The 16,045-nt window shown below is 39.3% G+C and overlaps 1 protein-coding gene across 1 annotated transcript in view; it reads right to left on the bottom strand.

The window, feature by feature from the left end:
* ZBTB38 (zinc finger and BTB domain containing 38) overlaps positions 1–15,756 on the bottom strand; it is a 146,154-nt gene extending 130,398 nt beyond the window's left edge. Inside the window, exon 1 of the mRNA XM_064275510.1 lies at positions 15,552–15,756. The gene's annotated coding sequence lies outside the window, so the exon portion shown is untranslated. The remainder of the gene's footprint in view (positions 1–15,551) is intronic.
* Between the last annotated feature and the right edge of the window lie 289 nt (positions 15,757–16,045).

Here is a 16,045-nt window from a genome sequence, read left to right as displayed (position 1 = left end):
GAATTTTTCATCCTGTCTTTGATTTCTTCTATTACCCAGTGGTTTTAAGCGGGGTGTTATTCAGTTTCCATGTATTCGACCTTTTTTTCCTTGCTCTTCCTGTTATTAATTTCTACTTTGATGGCACTGTGATCGGAGAAGATACTTTGTATTATCTCAATGTTTTGGATTTTGTTGAGGGCCGCTTTGTGGCCTAAGATGTGGTCTCTTCTGGAGAACGTTCCATATGCATTAGTAAAGAATATGTACTTTGCTGCTGGTGGGTGGAGTGCTCTCTGTGTATGTCTACGAGGTCAAGTTGGCTGATTGTAGCCTTTAGATCTTCTGTATCTTTGCTGAGTTTCTTTCTAGATGTTCTGTCCTTTACCAAGAGTGGTGTGTTGAAGTCTCCTCCTATTATTGTGGAACTGTCAATTTCTCTTTTCAGTGCTGTTAGAGCTCGTTTTATATATTTTGGAGCCTTGTCATTGGATGCCTAGATATTTACTATGGTTATGTCTTCATGATGGACTGTCCCTTTAATCATTATCTCATGCCCTTCTTTGTTTTTTAGGTGGATTTTGTTTTAAAGTCTATTTTATTTGAGATTAGTATTGCCACTCCTGCTCTTTTTTGGTAGTTGTTTGCTTGATATTTTTTTCCAATCCTTTGATTTTTAATAGATTTATATCTTTGTTTCTAAGGTGTGTCTCTTGTAGACAGCATATTGATTGGCCCTGTTTTTAATCCATTCTATAACTCTCTGTCTCTTTATGCGTTCATTTAGGCCATTTGCACTCAGTGTGATTATTGATAAGTATGAGTTAATTGCTGTCATTTTGTAGAGTTTGTTTTTTTTTTTTTTTTTTTTTTTTGTGGTGCTGACATTTTCTTTGTTCCACTTACTCTCCTGTGCTGAATTCCTTTTGTTTGTGGATTTTTTTCATTTCTTTCATTTTTGTAGATCTTGCATTTACTGCGACTTTATGTTTTTCTTCTTTATTTTGATAAATAGGTCTGTTAACTTTCTTTGTGCATTACCTTGAAATTTACCCCTATCTTCCTAAGTTCCAACCAGTCTTTTATTACTTGGTATCAACTTGACTTCCTCTCAATTTGAACGTTCTGTACCTACACCAGTTATTCCCTCTTTTATTGTTCTGATGTTGTTGTCATTTACAGATTAACCACTCTGGTTCCCTGTTGTAAATCTTTTAGTTTTGTTTTATCTTTGAGAGTTCATTACCTACGTTGGTATCTGGCTGATGCAGTCTTGTGTCCTAGATTCAGGCTGTTGTCTGATGTTGTTGGTTCTCTAACTGAAGGACTCCCTTTAATAATTCCTGTAAGTTTCATTTGGTTTTTACATATTCCCTTAACTTCTGTATATCTGGAAATGTCCTAATTTCGCCATCATATTTGAGTGAGAGTTTTGCAGGATATATTATTCTTGGATGGCAATTTTTTTCTTTCAAGGTTTTATATATGTTATCCCATTGCCTTCTTGCCTGCATATTTTCTGCCGAGTTATCAGAGCTTAGTCTTATTGTTTCCCCTCTGTATGTGCCTTTTTGTTTTTCTCGAGCTGCTCTCAGGATTCTTTCTTTGTCTTTGGTTTTAGTGAGTGTGATTATATGTCTTGGTGATTTTCTTTTGGGGTCTGATTGTCATGGATTGAATTGTGTCCCCCCAAAAATATGTGTCAACTTGGTTATGCCATGATTCCTAGTGTTGTGTGGCTGTCCTCCATTTTGTGATTGATATAATTTTCCTATATATTGTAAATTCTAATCTCTGCCTGTAGTTAATGAGGCAAGATTGGATTATGTTAAAGAGGATTAGGGTGGGATTGTAACACCCTTACTAAGGTCACATCCCCAATCCAGTGTAAAGGGAGTTTCCCTGGGGTGTGGCCTACACCACCTTTTATCTTACAAGAGATAAAAGGAAAGCGAAGTGAGCGGGGGTCGGGGGAGAACCTCATACCACCAAGAAAGCAGCACCAGAAACAAAGCATGTCCTTTAGACCAGGGGTTCCTACGCAGAGAAACTCCTAGACCAGGGGAAGACTGATGACAGGAACCTTCCTCCAGAGTTGACAGACAAAGAAAGCCTTCCTCTGGAACTGATGCCCTGTATTTGGACTTGTAGCCTTCTAGGCTGTGAGAGAACAAAAACTATCCACTTCTGGGATTTCTGTTATAGCAGCACTAGACAACTAAGACACTGATCCATTTTGAGAGAACAGTCTTACGCATTCATGTCTGCAGATCCAGCAACTCCAGGAGGGCCCTCCAGGAGGGCCAGTGATGCTCTTTTCCATGATACAAACACAAGGGTATGCTCTTGTGCATGTCCTGGTAAACAACATATGGGAACTTCAGTCCCAGATGACGTGCAAAAGCAAAGGAATTTGAATAAGTTGACCATTGCAATGAATTCAGTCAGGTTACTTTTTATGTACATAGCATTTATGTACAGAGTTATGTCTTAAGTTTTGTAAACAATACTTGTAACTTTAAAATATGTTTAGCATACACACGGAACACAATCTAGCATACATTTAATATATACTAATGTGGGTAAAAATTTTGGGAATATTAATATTTATCTAACAGAAAAAGTTTTAATTTTTGAATCAAGTGAGTTTCATTTTTTATAGTCAATTGCACAGATCACAGTGCTTGATATCGTTCTACAAATGCTAATAAATGAGGTTCAGGCACATTAAGAGGATGCAAAATCCAACATTTATTTATTGTGCAGAATATGTTCGTTTTGCAACAATCAGTGCTTTCCTGAATTCGTCTTCCAAGAAAGCAACAAAGGGTGTTTATCAGAACATTATTTACATATTTTACCAGAAAATTTACGTGTCTCCATGTAAGGAAACGGACCAATTCCTCAAGGAAATAAATTAAATGAATACTTAGATAATAAAATTATGTAAGTGTATTTTATTTTCCATTTCCCTTCAGACTGGCTTTATTTTAAGGAATTGATTGATATTGTTATGACTTGCAAAACAAACTTGCTCATTGAGAAGTAGTGCTGTTGTTACATCAATTATGCAATTATGTACGTATTTTCAAATATGGGAGTTGAACAGTTCCACAAAGAAATAAAATGTACCTTTTATAAATTTTGTGTATGATGACAATTATATTTTCCTTTTCATTTTGGACCAATCGGGTACAACTTCACATTCAGTTCTCATGTCAACCATATAAAAATGCCCCAGCAGCACTATAATCATGTGACTCGTGAAAATCTCATCCTGTCCAGTGCAAAACAAACCAAAATCTATCTTTTGATTGAGCATACCCTTGTATTTGTATCATGCTCTTTGCAATTGCTCTTGCCCCTGGCATGCATCAGCAGTAGTCCAGTGAACTATGAAGACATAGCATCAAAGGATGGAAAGTGAGTGTACAAGTTTTTACGTATTATTTCAAGACAAAAAACACTCATGGAAATCTGTGAAGGGCCCACCAACAAACATCATATGAGAAACAAATGAAATTATTTCTGACTGCCTTGTAAGTACTATTTCTTTTGATTCTCAGACCTAAAGAACAAAATTATATGTTCCAAATCAATTTTTTTATTTACTAATTTTCAAATATAAATTTTTGTGTCAACATCCAAATTGGAATATTAATTTTATTTTATAAATTATACTTGTTTTATAAAGTTTATTTTCGATTACTCAAATTTATTTGCTACGGTAGAACCAAATTTTAAAAAGTGACATAATTGTATATCCAGGTAAAATGAAATGAAAACAACTAACATTTCAAAAATGAAAACTCACAGAAGATAAAAAGAAAAGGATTTGTGAATCCTTAAAGACAATTCTAAAATTAACTCCGTTTTTATAACGTAATGAATCAAAAGAGACTTACTCTGTTGAACGCTTGAGTTTAATGGGTGCAAATCATTGTACTAATACTAGTGCTGGAATTACTAATAGCAATGTGAATATAACAGAATTTGTTCTAAATTCTGCATCTATTCCTTGCTGTAGTATTAGTATTTTAATAATAGTGTCGAAAGTGAAACTATTTCAGAATCTGAAATTGTCACATCTGCAGACCTCATAAATAGCAGAAATACAGATCCTGCTTTGTGGAATAATTTTTGTTCTAATGATGTAAATTATTAGATCAAAAAAGGGCCAAGGGTTTGTCAACATCACAGTGGACCATTTGAAAATTCACGTAGAAAATTTCTGGATGGTAAATAAACAAGGTCCTATAGTCAGAATATATTTCTAGGGGTGCAAAGCTATTGGTGAAAATTATAAGAGGGAGTAGATATTGTATTCTCCATCAGTCAGCTCTGTATATTGTTTTATTTGTAAACTATTTAGTCCTAAATCATTTAATTCTTGATTTGCTATGGATGGACTTAGCAACTGGTGCAACTCAAATATGATTGACAAACATGAAAACAGTTCAATTTACAGAGATTGTGTGCTGTCATATTTAAACTGAAAACATGGTTTTGGCTTAACTCATGAACTGGAAACACAAATTAATGAAGAATGTCGGTAACGGAAAGCCATTTTGCAACACACTTTTGCTGTCATCATAACAATCGCTGAACATGGACTTTTTGGGGTGAAGAAATGAAGTGTTTGGGTCCTCACAAAATGGAAAATGTTGGAGTTTACTTGAACTTCTTGCTCAGTTTGATTCATTTTTAGCAGGGCACATCTCAACACAGGGAAGAGCAACCCATCGTATATGTCTAAAACATCATGTGAAGAATTAATAAACAAGTGATAAAGTTCGATCAACTATTTTCAGTGAAATAAGTATAGCTTGATACTTCAGTTTGTAGATTCCACTCCTGATCTTTCTCATACAGATAAGCTAAGTATTGTTTTAAGATATGCATCTTCAACAGATGGAAACCTGTTGAGCAATTCATCACATTCAGTAGCTTAAAAAGTCATACCATTAAAGAAATTGCTAATCAAGCACTTCACTATTTACATGAAGTTTGCAAAACGGTTTTTCTAAGTGCAGATGCCAGCCCTATGACAATGCTGCCAATATGTCAGGGCATTATAAAGGCATGCAACAAAAAGTTTCAGAATGTAATGAATATGCTATTTTCATACCACGTGCTGCACATTCACTTAACCTTGTAGGACATAGCGTAACAGATTGTTGTCGGAAGCAGTTGATTTTTTTCCCTACTGTTCAATTACTCTACACATTTTTTGCTGCCTCTACTCACCGACAGACAGTTCTTAAAACATTTAGGCAATGATCAAGTATTAAAATGTCTTTCTAATACACACTGGGAAGTGCGTGCTGTAGCAACAAGTACAATCCTGGAATCTACACTCAGATTCTAGATGCCTTAGAAAATACTGCTGAAGACCAGACACAAAAAAGGAGAAACCAAAAGAGAAACTGAAAACATCGCTAACAAAATGCAAACACTAGAGTTGTTGATTATGTGGAACAATATATTGCAGCATTTTCATTGGATGAATCAAACTCTCCAAGATTCAGAAGCAAATGTATAGGCATGCACAGATCTCTGCCAGTCAGGGTGTTAACGTAATTTAAAAGCATACTTTGAAAATTCAGAAAACGCAACAAAACAAATACTGTCATATACTGATCATCAAACGGTTCACTGGTGCCGAAGCATTAGAAAGAAAGAAGTAAATGGCGGAAGTGCTCCAGAAGTATTGAGATTTGTGCAGGCTTATCCCGATGACCTAAATATAGGCCTTTATGGAGAAGTGTGACAATTTGATTCTCACATGAGAACTAAATTTACAGATTCGGGAAAGACATATTTTACTCACGTAGGCATGTATAATTCCATAATAGAAGATAAAATACAGTGCATATTTCCCAATGTGGAAATTGCTTTACCCATGTTCCTAACTGTAATGATCACAAGCTATACAACAGAACACTTCTTTTTGTCCCTAAAGAAAAAAACCCTCAGCATACAACAATGATTCAAGAAAGGCTTCATTCCTTATCCTTATTATGTATGGAAGGGGATATTGTTGGGCAGCTTAACGGAGATAAAATCATTGAAGAATTTGTAGGAGCAAAGAATAGGAAGAGATATTTTTAATTATAACATGTTAGAGATGAAAGATTTATCTAAAAATAAAACAGTGATTTGTTGTAATATTTGTTTTCTGATCATTACATTTTCCTTCATAACATCTTCATTTGTTCATTTATAACTATAGCATTTATTATGAGACAAGCATCAAAATTGAAGTACGAACCGTTTAAAGCAAAATTGGTGAAAATCGACTTTTCCTTGTGAGAGAGCAACAGAATTTTACATCGGTTGTTGAAACAACTAAATTCACTGACTCATCTTTGTTGTAGAACATGTGGAATATTCTTTTTGTAGAAAATGTGGCATACAGTAAAAATGTTTGTACCCTGCATCCACTAAAAATTTTATAATCCAGTTCATCTCATTTCGCTAACGTGGCATACACCACTTTCGTGTTCGATTGCTAATATTATAGTCTCATTTGAAAAGAAGTTACATCATGGATTGCTAAGACACACACATATATATACATGTATATATATGACTCCCATATCCTGTTCAAATGTGTGAATAAGCAGAGGAGGGGGCACCACAAATTATGAGTGTTTAGGGCCCTCACATGCCTTAATCCGGCCCCGGATGGAGGTATGTCTGACCTTCACCTCAAAGCAATCAGCCTTGGGCTGTTAATGCTGGTAATGATTCTCCTCCCCTCCTGTGAAGTTAGGTCTGACGCTGCTGATAAGCCATTTTTAGAGGCACAGTTAGGGCTATGGGACTCAGAGCTGGGAAAAGTCACAAGAGAGTCAGGGAGGGCTCCATAGAGGAGGTGGGCCTTCTGCACGATTTCAACAAATTTATAATTAAAAAAAAGAAAAGAAAAGAAAATCTGATGGGTGGGGGTGCTAGGGTGTATCCAGGCAAAAAGAGTAGTGTGAGCAGGAGTGGAAATATCTGTGGTGCATTCAGGAAATGGTTGGCTGATGAATTTGACTGACTGGAATAACAGGGCATTCCAAAAGGAAAAGTGGGAAGAAGTCAGATATTGAATGACAGGTTAGGAAAATTCAATTCATTTAGGAGACCATCAAGAGCCCTGAATGATTCAACTTAGGAGAGAAAACCATTAGGTCGAAAAAGAAAAACAAGATAGGAATAAAAACGAGACGTCAAACTGTAGAGATGTGGCATTTGACATGGTCGGCAGGAAAAGGAGAGGGTCAGCAAAGGAAAACAATGACACATTTCCCCTTTGCTGACCCTCTGTCCAAAAGGGTCATAAGCCTATGAGACTGGTGAAGGCAAGCTGCGTTATCTCTCATTTATTCATCAGGCATCAAGAAGCACGGTGACTCATTTGAAGTCAGCCAGCCACAGTGACTCCTGGGGGTCCTGACTCACAGCCCTTCCCAGAAGAATCCTCTCTGATCGAGAACACATGATCACTGGACACTTGGTCGGCAGCCCCATGACAGCAGTCTCCTGAATAGATCAATGTTTCCCAGACCTTTCTCCTTCTGCCCGAATCCATGAACGGGAAACACCGAACTCTCCCCCAGTCTCCGTCTTAGCTTACTATAGCACACCTGCAGCCAAGGGGATCCAGAGAAGAATTGCATTATATGAAACCTCAACTAAAACCATCAAAATGAAAACACACTGTGTACACGCATGCACACACACAGCCATTCATGAAGCTGGACCCGCAAAGGTGGGGGTTTGCACTCAGGCCTGCCCTGAAGGAAGGGCGTTGATGCTGCAAACTTCCATGAGGAAGACGGTACGAGATGTTTTCTCACCAGACACAGCTTGATGGTGGCACATGTGGGCTGGCCAGCTCACTTGTTCACTCTCTCTCCGCTACATAACCAATAGCCTGAGTTTGCTTAATGGTTGCCAGGAGTGATATGGACTCTCCACGTTGGAACTTAACCAAGGTCTTTGCCCGACCACTTTGGTTGGGGCTCTCAGCTGTTGGCTGAGGTATAAGCCATCTTAATCCACAAGGCAGATGTTTACCTCGGTAGCCACAAAATGTACACACACACCAAACTAGAAGTAAATCAGACTTTTAGGTTTGATGTCAAGACTAATGCGATAGAGTCGGAGGTTTCATAAGCAAAAGTTCTAAGAGATACTGCTCTTAATAAATAGTATTCTAGCTGACAGAATACTCCACATATACCCTCTTTCTTGATCCTCATAAGAACCTGGAGATCTAAGGAAAGCATGTTATGGAGGGGGAAATAGAGGCAGGCAAAAAGAGCCTGAGTGTCCTGCACGAGGTCTCTAGACCAGGCACTGTGGAGCCACCCCCTTATCCTGGCCCTCTGGTTCCAGAAGTGGCGTTCCTCCAAAGGCCCCACAGGCTGGATGAGGCTGACGTCATCAGAAAGGACAAGGACCGACGGGTGAGGATAGCACTCACACATCACCATCAGCAGAGGAAGGCTTCCTGTATGCCGGGCTGGACTTCCCTGCACTTCTCCCAGAGTTTCTAAGAGTCTACGCCTGAGGCTCTGGGGGCGAAGGGAGAGGACATTCATTCCCTCGTGCCCTTACAGTCAGGGGAGTGCGTCAGCCGTAGTCCCAGCCAGTGACTCAGCACTTATGGGAAGGTCAGACACCCTCCCTGAGGTCACAGGCTGCAGGCATCTCTGGACTCCTACCTCCCAGCACCTGTCACGAGGCAGGAGGAGAGAACTCTTAAAACAACCTTCTGGTGATGGTGCCACCTCCCCTTCATTATTTTTTCTATTCCAACTAGTTCTCCAAATATTATAAATGTAATTTGTGCACCTGATTAAAAACTGCAAGCAGTACAAAAGGGTGTCCAATGGAAAGAAAAACAATAGAAGTGTAAATATATTTTTCTCCTTCTTGATGCATCAATGTAAGGCAGCATCATGTCATTTCCTTTTGTGTAAGATGAGGGATTAGGCACTTTGTGTGTCTTTCCACTTCTTTCCTCCACCCCCTCCCTAATCTCTGCCCCCCTTACCATCAGTCACTGCTACACGGCGCCAAGGCTTTTAACTTTTATTTCCTGTTCTAGAAATATAATTGTCCTTCATCTTTAGCTTGATTCATAGAATTAAAAAAAGAGGAATCCATATTCATAATATTCTGATTGTGTAAGTATTATTCTCTCCAGAGACAAGTGGAGACCCCAGAGAAGGACATGCAGCCATGTGTCACTTAACTTGTGCTCCTCAAAAGAAAACTAAAAATTAACTAAATGGGAAGCAGGGCTTGGGGGAGGGGTTGGAGTGGTGTACTGAAATTATTTTTCCTCAGTATGTTGAAGACACTCTCTAACTCCTTCTATCATTGAGTGGCCTGAAGGATGAGAAGAACAAAACCAGAGGCCTTAAATCATATGTCATCTGCACCTTTTGCACACCTTCTCTGTGCTGGGTACTAACCTATGTGCTTAAGATGCACGTAAGAACAGCTCTCACCTTCTAAGAGCTCCTGGGGGAGAGAGAGTAAAACCACAGAATGAAAGCGCCAAGAAAGCAGGGCTTTTCTTCTTCTTCTTTGTGTTTTGTTCACTGTTGTGTTTTTAGTATTACTTACTTACTGAATGAGTACAATGCCAGAATTATGCAGTACCCCATACCGTACCCATTGCAGCCGAGTCAATTCTGACTCATAGTGACCCTACAGGACAGAGAAGAACTGCCCCATATGGCTTCCAAGGAGTGCCTGGTGGAATTCGAACTGCTGATCTTTTGGTTAGCTGCTGTAGCTCTTAACCACTTACGCCATCAGAGTTTCCTGAGTTATGCAGTGGGGTGGCTAATTCAGGATTAACCATCAAATACTGTATGCACTGACTTACACTGAACAAGGTACACATAACTGAACAAGGTACACATACATGGGCTTAATTTTATTCACTTGCTAATCTGTGGTGAGCAATCTCGCATGGGTTTCACCACGTCTTTGATGTGGTGGGGAACAGGTGAAATTGTGCACTACAGATTGGTGGGAGGCCACCATATCCCATGAGTACCTTGCTTATTGGGTAATCTGGCCCCCACGCCTATGAGAACACTAAGGAGAAGCCCTGGAGGGCACCCACCTCAGACTTGAGGGTTCAGACAATGTTCCCAAAGAGAGTTTGGTTGGAATACTGAAGACCAAATAGAAATAGGAAATGGGAAGAAACTGGGAAAGGGAATTCCCAGTAGTTCCATATGTCTAAAGCAGGAAGTGTGTTTGGGAACATGGCAGGAGATGAGGTAGAAATGACAAGAGAGGGCATTCACTGGAGGGCTGTCAGCATGGGGGTGACATGGTCAGATCCGTGTTTTAGAGAACCGTCCCCTAATGTGGGCAACGTGAGGAATGGATGGGGGTTGGAGGCGGGGATCCAGTTAGGAGGCTGAGGCTGTCTCTGTGGCGAGACATGATGAGAACCTGAACGAAGGTGCTGAGGGTAGGGTGAAAGGCCCAGATCTGAGAAACACCTACGAGGTAGAATCTGGACAATCTGATAGCTGATGGGTTCTATGGGATGGAGAAGTCCAAGGTGAGCTCCTGATTCGAGTAACTGAGAGGGTGGTGACATCATTCACAAAAAGAGAGGAAAAGAAGAACAGCAAGGGCGGCACACTTTGAGGAGTGTTGAGGACATCGCACATGTGTATGTGGGACTTCCAAGTGGGGATGTCCAGTAGACAGGTGGATGCATTTATAGATCATAAAATTATTAGCAAGTGGTAGGTGAAGCCAAAGACAGAAAAATGTAGGATATTATGTATATTACGTATGAGAAACACCACCTTTAAGGACGGATAAACAAAGAGAAGTCCATGAAGGAGACTGGGGGAAGTTAAATTCGGAGAGGGTATCATCTGTTTCCCCGTAGGGGTGTGTGCGAATGAGTGTGTGATGTCTGTGTTAAACGGTGCATCCCTTCTGGTTTTCCTCTCTTGAAATAACTTGAAGCACTAGATTGTATGACTCGAATCTGTCCCTATTCATCTTGGGGTGACAGCCACCACAGGCACGACCTAGCTCTTGATGTGATTATCAAGTCTCTCTAGGATTTTCAGGAAATATTGGAAGTCACAGGAGAGTTTCAGTAGTTTTCCAACCAGTTGGTTTCCCTGGCAGTTAGCCGTTCCCCACCCCCTTTTTTGCTTTTTAAATAAACTTTTTATTAGGAGTACTTTCAGAATTACAGAAAAACTGTGAAGATAGTACAGAGACTTCCCATATACCCCACACCCAATTTCCCCTATTGTAAATACCTTACATTAGTATGGTTACATTTGTCATAACTAATTAACCAATATTGATACATTATTATTATTAACTAAAGTCCACACTTCATTCAGATTTCCTTAGTTTTTAATTAATGTCCTTTTTCTTTTCCAGGAAAGCATCCAAAACACCACATTACACTTAGTCGTCACGTTTCCTTAGGCTCTTCTGAACTGTGACAGTTCCTTACACTTCCCTTGTATATGATGACCTTGAGAGTTTTCAAGACTTTCTTTTACAGCATTCCTTCAGTTTGGGATGTGTCTGATGCTTTTCTCATGATTGGCCTGGAGCTATGGATTTTGGGAAAGTGCCTTCTCATCGTATCAAAAGTACTTGCTACCAACTTGACTTATCACTGTTGACGCTGACCTTGATCACCTGGCTGAGGCAGTTTTGTCAAGTTTTCCCACTGTAAAATTACCCCCTTTTCCATAGTATACTCTGGAAGGAAGCCACTACATGAAGCCTACACTTAAGGAGTAGGAAGTTACGTTTTTTCAATCAGTGAGAGAGTTTTAAAGTGCCTTTTCACTTGAAGGACTTTTCTCTCCAGCTTCCTTTCCTATCTTTAAGACATTCTTTTAAGGAACTTTCTATGGGACTTAACTTTATAAATGTATCTAAATACACACATTAAAAACAAAACAAAACCCGTTGCTGTCAAGTCGATTCCAACTCACAGCGACCCTACAGAACAGAGTAGAAACCATAGGATTTCCAAGGAGCGCCTAGTGGATTCAAACTGCTGACCTTTTGGTTAGCAGAAGTAGCTCTTAACCACTACGCCACCGGGGTTTCCAAATACACACATTAGAAATATTATATTGCAAGATTTTAAAATGCAGGTAAGTACACATAAAAACTGCTACCTGTTGTCAGTTTGTCATATTGTGGTAGCTTGCATGATGCTATGAGGCTGGAAGCTACACAGCAGGATCACCCATGGTAGACAGGTTTCAGCAGAGGCTCCAGACTAAGACAGACTGGGAAGACAGGGCTAGACATCTACTTCCAAAAATTAGCCAGTGAAAACTCTGTGGATCGCAACAAAATATTGCCCAATATAGTGCTGGAAGATGAGCCCTGTAGGTTAAACCCACTGCCATAGTAGGTTAGAAGTACTCCAAATACCCAGTGGCCACAACAATAGGCTGGAGCATACCAACGATGGTAACGATGATGCAGGTCTGGGCAACACTTTATTCTGTTGTATATGGAATCTCCATGAGTTGGAGCTTGGTTGACAGCAACTAACAACAGTGTGTAAAAATGGTGGAAATGTTTTATTACATATATTCCACCACATTAAAAAAAAAAAAAACTTGGTAAGAGCCACTTCCCTCCAAAAAGGCACTGATTAACCACTGTCTCAGGCCTGGAGGTCCCTTAGAGGCAAATCTAGAAGGAGGTCTTGTTCAGGGGACCATCTGGCAAGCTCTAACTCTTTGTCTACCCTGCTGGTGCTATGTGTGAAGTTGGCTTAACTGCAAAGTCATGGAGAAGTGGTTCCCCTCCTCTAGAAGAGAGAGAAATCAGAAAGGAAGTACTCAAAAAGAATAAGAATGTTGAGGAACTTTTCACTGTATTACCCAGATAAAGCCCTATATTGTTACAATAACAGCACCCATTTCTATAAATAAAAAGTATCATTGCAAACATATACAACATGATTAGAGACTTCATCACTATAAAGAGTTTCACACCAAGATAGTAGAAAAGAGGATTATTATCTAAAAACATAATGAAGCCCCAACAAGAATAACTGCCACATGAGTAGGAAAACACAGTATTTCCATCTTAGCATAATAATCAGAATAATTTTTTTTAATTTAATAGAAAATATATTGCACCCTGGTAAGACAAGACCCATTCAAATGCTGGACAATGAATAAGGAAGGCTGAAGAAGAACTGATGTCTTTTGAGTTATGGTGTTGGTGAAGAATATTGAATATACCAGGGGCTGTCAGAAAAATGAACAAATCTGTCTTGGAAGAAGTACAGCCAGGGTGCTCCTTAGAAGGAAGGATGGTAAGACTTTGTCTTACATACTTCAGTGGGACCAGTCCCTGGAGAAGGACATCATGCTTGGTAATATAGAGGGTCAGTGGAAAAGAGGAAGACCCTTGACAAGATGGATTGACACAGTGGCTGCAACAATGGGCTCAAGCATACCAATGGCTGTGAGGATGGCACAGGGCCAGGCAGTGTTTCATTCTGTTGTACACAGGGTCGCTATGAGTCAGAATCGACTGAACAGTACCTAACAACAAAAGATAAGACGCTAGGCCCCTGCTTTGGTTCTCTCCATGGCTGTGTCCTGCTGCCCTCCACAGAGTAAGGAAAGGCAAGTTGGTGACAAACATTAACTGTTTTTCTCTCTCACTCTCTTTTCCTGGACTTTGAAGTTAAATGTTATGCAAGCATTAACTTGCTTCTTAAATAAAGCCACAAAAAGAACACTCTAATCTGAGCATATGTTTTACCCCAACACTTTCCCATGAACGCTAAGAATTCTGATTTCTTCTCTACCAGATGTCTCTCTCTCACAGCATTTGGTTAAAATAGACTTAACTTATTATTCCTATTATTTTGCTTTGAAGTGTTTTCCCAAGAATGCCTTTTGGAGGTTATTTTAGGTGGGTATACTAAGTTTTCTCTCAAAATAATTTGATTTAAAGGGAAAACATATTAAGCAGCAGTACAAATGGTAAAATACATGGCAAGTATCACTGGCTGAAGTTTGAGATCCATTAAACTCTTCATTAATGCATTTCACAGGTTAAATATATTGTACAAGTAGAGCTTTAATCATCTTGCTATAACTTTGGCAACAACCCACAGCAGCTAACATGGGGCATTTACTGGTTTTCCCAGTAACCAGTCATTGTCTACCTCTAACACCAACAGTTTTCTTTTATAATATACTTGTGCTGATCTCACTAGTCTTAATCACTCCAGCTAAACCCTTCAAACTCACCAAACCACACCCCACATTAAGACAACCTCTGCCAAGCTGGTGTCAGAAGGGAGCTTTCTCAGAATTTACTTCAGAGATGCTTGTAGATTTCCTCCTAGGTTATATTTTATTTTCCCCAAATTAAAATAATATAAAATTATAGTGACTAACATTGACACACTTTAATATATATTGCTATCTGAATTGCTGAAGAAACAATCCCTTAGTTTTGAGATCTTGATTTAATAAAAATACTATGTGTTCATTACTTTCCCTTCTACCTCTACTGTGATGGTGTATTTTGCAAGGTATGCATCATTCAGAGTTGGCTTGCTGAACTGGAATCGTGTGCTGAATGATCTCCGTGAAATCTAGGTGGATACCATATAAGTGCTAATTTCCTTAATATTTTTTTTTCCTGCATTGAGATGTTTTTCCTTGACACGTAACTAAGTATTTTTTTTTTGAGCTTTTGCTAAATTACTGCGTGGCTAATCCTTCTCAACGGCAGGAAGCCTCGATATTTGTAAATTTCCTCTGCACACCATTTCTGATTAGTTGACCTTTTCTAACTCCCAAACAGACCAATTGTAATCAATTCTATCACCCCTGTGATCAGCACGCATTTATCCATAAAATGTCTCTCTGTAGACCCTAAGTGAAGTTCTTGGTTGTTTTAATTTGCTTTTAGAATTGGCAGAGGAAGAGGACAAATGGCTGCTTTGTTACAAGGTTTTGAATCTATCTTAAAATATGATCGTTGCTCTTTGTCTTTATGCTAAAATTTCAAAGAATATGTTTGTTGTTATTCTGCTTTTTTTTTTTTTTAATTCTGCTTGTCTACCATTAATTTATCTTTATAAATACACTCTTCATTTTGCAAAAGTGACTTAATTCATTTTATTGATTTTAGGTGCTGGTGATGATGTACCTAATTAGCTTTGAGAACATGACTACGGTATCATTACATTATTTCTGAATAATATATCAGTTAACATTCTTTCCACTCATGCTCACCCTCCAAGCCCTTCCTCCTTCTCTTCCTCCCTCTTTCTTTCCTTCCTTCATCAGAGATGTATTCAGCATCTATATGCCACGGACTATGCTAGATTCTGGGTAGTCAATGATGGATAAACTCTCTGCCCTGTGAAGCATATTCTATTGATTTAAAAATCTTTCCTTCCTGTTTATTCCAAAGGTCATTCAGAGAAAATATACCAGTGGAATTCAGGGGAGAGAAAGCAAACAGGGGCAGATTTCATCGAGTGGGAGAAAAAATATGTCACTAACCTTTAGCTGTTGTAATCTTTCTTCTTTGGGGGCTCTGGCTATATCAACAGTTCTCTTCCCCAGGAACAGGAGGCATTTTTCCTCTTCTAGCATAAGTAGCCATGGGTGGAAATGTTTGGTTGGACGCTAGTTGGTGGAGATCCAGGGCAGCAGGAGAGGCCTCCTAGAAAACTCAAGTGCCCACCCTCATCTGGTGTGGCTGCCTGAGGTCTCGGGTAGGGAGCTCCTATAGAAAACCACAAATGCACAGGAAATTGGGGAAAATCTGATAAAGGCCAACCATCAAATGACACACGTACAAAAGGGAAACAGTTAAGAATTAACCCAAATTAATTTAAGGTTACAAGAGCAAGTAGTGCAACGGTCTAGTTAATAAGTTGCTAATATTCAAAGCTAGGGCATTTGAGTCAAATGACTGAGGGCTATCAGGGGCAGGTGGATGGAGAAAGAAATCTATCACAGAGTCATAAATTGCTGTGGGAACTAGAAGCATG

Source organism: Loxodonta africana, chromosome 23, assembly GCF_030014295.1.
Source record: "Loxodonta africana isolate mLoxAfr1 chromosome 23, mLoxAfr1.hap2, whole genome shotgun sequence".
Taxonomy (NCBI): domain Eukaryota; kingdom Metazoa; phylum Chordata; class Mammalia; order Proboscidea; family Elephantidae; genus Loxodonta; species Loxodonta africana.
The sequence above is the reverse complement of the archived record's forward strand: the minus strand, read 5'-3'. Positions and strand labels throughout refer to the sequence as shown.